Source organism: Halichoerus grypus, chromosome 13, assembly GCF_964656455.1.
Source record: "Halichoerus grypus chromosome 13, mHalGry1.hap1.1, whole genome shotgun sequence".
Classification (NCBI taxonomy): domain Eukaryota; kingdom Metazoa; phylum Chordata; class Mammalia; order Carnivora; family Phocidae; genus Halichoerus; species Halichoerus grypus.
In genome coordinates, this window is record NC_135724.1 from 23788361 (window position 1) to 23794360 (window position 6000).

A 6000-nucleotide genomic window follows, 5' to 3' on the forward strand; every position below is an offset into this window, starting at 1 on the left:
TTAGGGAACATTAATTATCCCTAAGCATGAAGACTGACAGTCCCATGAGTTTGGGGAGGCAGCTCTATGGAAGGGGCCACTTGGCAGGAGCCGTGGTCTCTGGTTAGGTTCCAAGCACCCCTGTCAGGAACTCAGCAGGAAGGAAGCTAGGAGAATAAATATCTGCCTGTATTCTCCTCCCACCTATGGATCTTCTGCAGATAACCCCGACTCCCATTGGCTGTACCCATCCTGAGGCCAGGAGGCAAAGGAAATTCTTGAAGCAGTCCGTATAGGTCAGACCCCCTCAGTCCAGGGCTGGGTGGAAAATCATGGAGAGTGGAGCTCAAGAGGAAGACAACCGACACATACACTTGGATTATGGCATTCACATACTGACATACTTTGTGAATTAGGTAAAATACTTTTTTGAGAACAGGCATCAATATTTTATATATAAATTTTTGAGATCAGGTATTAAGATTACAAAACTCTATCTTTTATTTGACAGGACTTTTCCCAAAGCATTTTAAACACTTAAAAGATATTGTTATATTGGCATTTATAAACTGGGCAGTTTCCAATTCTTGAGGCCGAGAGGAGCAATGCTTGCCAGATTTTCCAGAATCAATTAATTGCAGAAATACCTGCCAATCAGATCTCTAATAATGGGTCAGAGGGAAGCTAGAAAAGACCATTTGTGTACCATTTGTATCAATGTGTTCATTTTGCTGAATATGTTCTAATCTTCTAGAACCAAGGTGTTTTTCTTGCTTACCTTCTTTAAGTTCTTCTCCTTAAGGAAAACTTAGCAATAAAATGAAAACTCAATTAGAATTTCATTTTATTAACTGTCATTATGATGTCCAAATCTATATGATGAGGTGATTTCCATGTTTTAGAAAATCTCTGTCTGCCTACATATGACCCAGCAAACAGGATATGTTTATTAAGCTTGTGTAAGCTTTCTATAAAGCTAAATTAATAATAATTTATGTATTTCAAAGATGCTTATAAGATTTTAGAGCTTTACATCGAAGATTTTTCGGACCTCTGGATTTACTTCCAGACCTCCAAATAAACTTCCCAGATAACCTAGGAAATGGTTGAATTACACCAGAAATCTCTCACATGATGTTAAATTACTCTTATAGCAGAGGGGACAAACCCAAGCCCAGTAGATTTACCTTCCCAGTTGCTATTGATGTTTGAGAGAAACTGAGGCCGCCCAGAAGGAGTGTGAGCTGCAGATGAACTCCCCAGAGCCTAGCCACCCTCATAGGGAGCAGCACAATCAGGCCAACTCAGATGTGCCCACACCACAGCGGCGCCTAAAGGGGCAAAGTACATCCTGACCCTGTCCACAGCGTAGCGATTACACACACATTCTGCAGTTGAATCGTTCAGCTCTTCCCCCCTCACACCCCAGTGAAGCTGCTCCCAGGACCTTCATTGGTTCAAGTTCCCCCTCTGCCTTTTCTCTTATACCCAGCATGGGTCCCTATACCCCGCTGCCAGACCATGTACTTCCCCTTAATGCCTGCGCCCAGCTGTTCGCCTCCCCTCCCCACTCCACACAAAGCGTTTCCACACCATCCATCCCGTTGTGGGTCAGGTCAACAATCCCCACCCTCCATCATGCTCCACGGGTCTTACCCCACTCTTGGTCATGCCCCTTCCATTCTAGCCTGACTCACTGCCACCCATGGCACTTATGAAATAGTAATGGCACACTTCTTTGTATCGCTCTCCTCATGCTTGTTGTTTAGCAAAATAGAATTGTGATTCAGCTGATAGGAAGCCAAATCAGGGTTGAATTGTGCACTGCCACCCCCCCCCCCCCAGTCATATGTTGAAGTCAAACCTCCACTACCTCAGAATGTGACCTTATTTGGAGATAGAGCCTTTAAAGGGGTAATCAAGTTAAGCTGAGGTCATTACCTGGGCACTAATCCAATATGGCTGGTGTCTTTATTAAAAGGGGATATTTGGACACAGAGACACATATGAAGGGAAGATAAAGCGAAAAGGCACAGGGAGAAAGAACATGGCCACCCACAAGCCAAAGAGAGAGAAGCATGGAACAGATCCTTCCCTCACAGCCCTCAGAAGGTACCAATGGGGCCAATACCTTGATCTTGGACTTCCAGCCTCCAGAACTGTGAGACAACAAATTTCCATTGTTCAAGCCACCCAGTGTGTAGCACTTTGTTCCATCAGCCTTAGCAAACCAATGTAAGATGTAACCGTAAGAAACTGCTACACCATGCCCTGGATTTACTGATTAACTACGACTAAACGGGGCTCTTCCTGGTGATATTGATTTTTTAAAGCCATAAGCTCTAAAGTAAAGGTTGTTTTGTTCCATATATTCTTTTTTAAGAAACAGTAAGAGTGTTCATCTAATTTTTATGTCGTTCCTTAAGAGTTAAGCCTTGAGGTGGAGGAGTTTTGTTCCTTGATGATGCCCAAAGGATGAGATATTACCATAAAATAGAATACTTGATCTGTGTTTGGTATCAACAAGTCTTCAACCAAATCAAAGTTTTACCCAGAACAATGTACATTTGTTGTCTTCTTCAAAGTTGGTAAAACTAATTTTTGCTTTATTGAAATGCTGGTTGGAAGGCACCTTTGCCATGCGGCCACTAGATGGCAGGGCAGCACCATTCTTCTTGAGGCCACAAGCTAAACAAAATGCAAATTCAGGATACCTGCTGGAAAAGTTTATGAAGATAAACTTCACTATCTTCCTTTTCAGCATTAGCTTTTCTTTTATGAAAGTAGCGCATGTTTTTAACTGCAAATCAAAACAACACAGAAAAGTATAGAGAATAAAATCAAAACTCTCATTATTCCACCTGTCAGAAGCAAACACACTGGAGGTCCTGCTCCTGATATAAAATGGCTGAAGTGTGGACCATTCCCAGCATTCTCTATAAACACCCCTGCTCAAGGTTCCCTCCCCTCTCATTGACTATGAATTTCACTCAAACTTAACAGAATCCCAACTCCAATCTAACCCTAACGCCAACACACAATTTCCTTTTGGTTATTTTTAGAGATTTGTTAGCACTCTGGGTGAACACCACTGTGTTCACAGTGCTCACCATAAATACCTAATCTTATTACAGCGGCAGCATCAGGTACTAATCTTGGTAAGATTGATAAACTCTGCCATTTTTAATTATAGGTAAAACACTGACCTGAAGAGACATCACAGAGAAATCAGACTGGTTAAAGAAATAAAACATATGTCACTTTAGGTGGTCAGACATAGGAGGTTTACTTATTTTGGGGTTAAATTGTAAATCTCTGTTTTTTATTTTATTTATTTATTTATTTATTTTTAAAGATTTCATTTATTTGACAGAGAGAAACACAGCGAAAGAGGGAACACAAGCAGGGGGAGTGGGAGAGGGAGAAGCAGGCTTCCACCGAGCAGAGAGCCTGATGCGGGGCTCGATCCCAGGACCCTGGGATCATGACCTGAGCTGAAAGCAGACGCTTAACGACTGAGCCACCCAGGCGCCCCAATCTCTGTTTTTTAAATTAAAATACAGTAACACTGACTTTTTACAGGTTTAGCACATGTATAGATTTGTGTAAATTCCATGACAATCAGGATCCAGAGAAGTTCAATCACCCCAAAACAACTCCTCTGTCCCTCTGTCATCACAACCTAATGGCCTCTAAAATCTATAAATTCTCATGTGGCTTCGTCAGTTACCAGTTCTAACTCCCACAGGACCCAGTCCCCTGGTGCATAACTTCTGCCTCCTCACCACTGCCCTACCTAATTCAACCCAAATCTAGGCATGAACCCTGAATCTTTCACCAAGTTTTTATATTGATTTGCAAATTATAATAATATAAGTAAATGTATTTAATCTTCAATATGATAGAAAGATCCTCAGATTAAAAAAACCCACAATCCAACTATACACAGTTTGAGACACAACCAAACAAAACAGGCCCAAATCTAAAAAAAGAAAAAGAACAGGCTGAATGTGGATGGCATTATCCTTTCAATCTCACCTCCACAATAAATCTAACCCCTTCAAGCCCATAAGCTGTTCTGAATTTAGATTTCAAAGATACTATAGATCTATGTAGGGACAGACATCTTCAGATTCCAGGGGCAAACGCGGAAATGCGGAGCCTCTTTTCCTCCTCCCACCTACTCTCAGGGAAGAGGCAGTAATCCTCCCCTTCAAGACCAATCTCCTACCCTATGTTGACTGTGTAATTAACATCCTCTCCCATAGGATTTATTTTTAAATAAATCTTCCAGCCCTGATCAATTAATCAGCCAATCAGTAAATCATTCAGTACAACTAAATGTCCCTGGCTTTAATCCTTTTGCCTTTAGCACTGTTTTTCACCAACTTTTTTTTTTTTTTTTTTTTTTTTTTGGTATCTGCTTAAGATTCTCAATAAAGCCTCTTGGTGAATTTCCTAGCAACATTACCTGCAGCTGGTATGTCTCTCAGTGGCGACAGAGCAGTGCAATACAGCATCTGTTATACCTGGACATTCCATTGCTAAACTATCTCACCACTAGAACGGAATGTCTGGATTATCTGGCCCATTAGCCATCCTGGTCCTGCCCTTTCACCTGGACTGCCCCACATATGTTCAGGACAGATTTGGAATCCACAACATCCTCCTATGAACCATCATAGTCAGATTTGTTATTGCTTAGAAAAATAGGGTCAGAATTAGAGTTCAGCTGTCAGGAGGGGAACCAGATCAGGAATGGTTTGAGACATATGGTCAGGGCTGACTGGCAGGACTCAACGCTTCCCTGACAAAAGTGCCTTCGTGGCTGTCAGCTTCAAAGGAAAGCCCCGGTTCCTTGGCATGACATACAACTCTACTGTTGACCTGGCTCCTGCCTACCTCATTAGCCTCAGCAACCACCCCTCTTGCCCAGCCGTTGATACCACAGGAACAGCCCTGGTGGTTGCCACGTTGTGCCTCCCAACCCCACCTTGCCAGTACGTACATGCTGTTTGATACGTCTTTGTTCATGATGTTCTTCTGTCCGGATTATTCTTCAGCCCACGAACGCTTTTTGTCCTCCGAATAATTCCGGATCATCTTTCAAAATTTAGCTCAATAAATGCCTCTGCGGGTAATCTTCCTTGATCTCCCTTCAGAGCGAGTCAAATTTTTCTGAACTTTGCATTCCTCTATTATTGATGGTACTTTAAAAAATTACTGAAATTGTTTGATTTCATATCGTCTTTCCAACTACATCGTGAGTTTCTCACGGGAAAGGATGCTGTAGTATTCGTCATAATGGATTTCCCCAGTCTCCACCTTTCCATCCGAACCCGAGAGCGAAGGAGCAAGGGAGACTGGGGGCGTGGCCAATGATGAGGCCAGGACTGCGCAGACTCAGTAATTTGATTCCATGGGAAGTTGTGAGTCTTCGGTTCCCATGGTGACAGAGCCCACTTCCGGTCTCTTACCTCATTCCTGCCAGATCCTGAGATTTCTCCGGCTTTCCCCGCCCCCAGGCTAACCCAGCCCAACTGGACCGCAGTCAGGTCTCCTGTTAAGAGGGGAGCATGCTCTGGTATAGCAAGGGGATTTGACAGATGAGTTCACCACTTAACCCAACAGCAGGAAATATCCCCCACGAGGCAGCTTTAATATATAAATTATGTCTAGAAAATCATCATTTGGGATCTTGAAGGCCCTTCAGTCTCCACGACACCGACACCCGGGAGGGCTGTCGCCTTGTGATGGGGTGTGTATGTCCCAAGGAGGACACAGGGTTGGGAAACAGAGATCTAGGCGCAGAGCTGGCCGTTAACCAGCTTGAGATATGGAACTAGTTATACATCTCGTGGTGCGTGGCCTGTGGATTCTGATGGAGCTGTGGGAGTCATGCCTTTGTTTCTCAGTCTTCTCTCAGTCTTCTACCACTGTTTTATGTGACCAGTTCAACTCTACTTGCTGCCTGGCTGAACCGACCCTCAGACCTGGAAATTGGAGGAAGGATGGAGGACT

The 6000-nt window shown here is 43.3% G+C and overlaps 1 protein-coding gene across 1 annotated transcript in view; it reads right to left on the bottom strand.

The window, feature by feature from the left end:
* The window catches only part of SKA1 (spindle and kinetochore associated complex subunit 1), a 28105-nt gene extending 22761 nt beyond the window's left edge, over nucleotides 1–5344 (bottom strand). Inside the window, exon 1 of the mRNA XM_036078250.2 lies at nucleotides 4988–5344. The gene's annotated coding sequence lies outside the window, so the exon portion shown is untranslated. The remainder of the gene's footprint in view (nucleotides 1–4987) is intronic.
* Nucleotides 5345–6000: the final 656 nt, after the last annotated feature.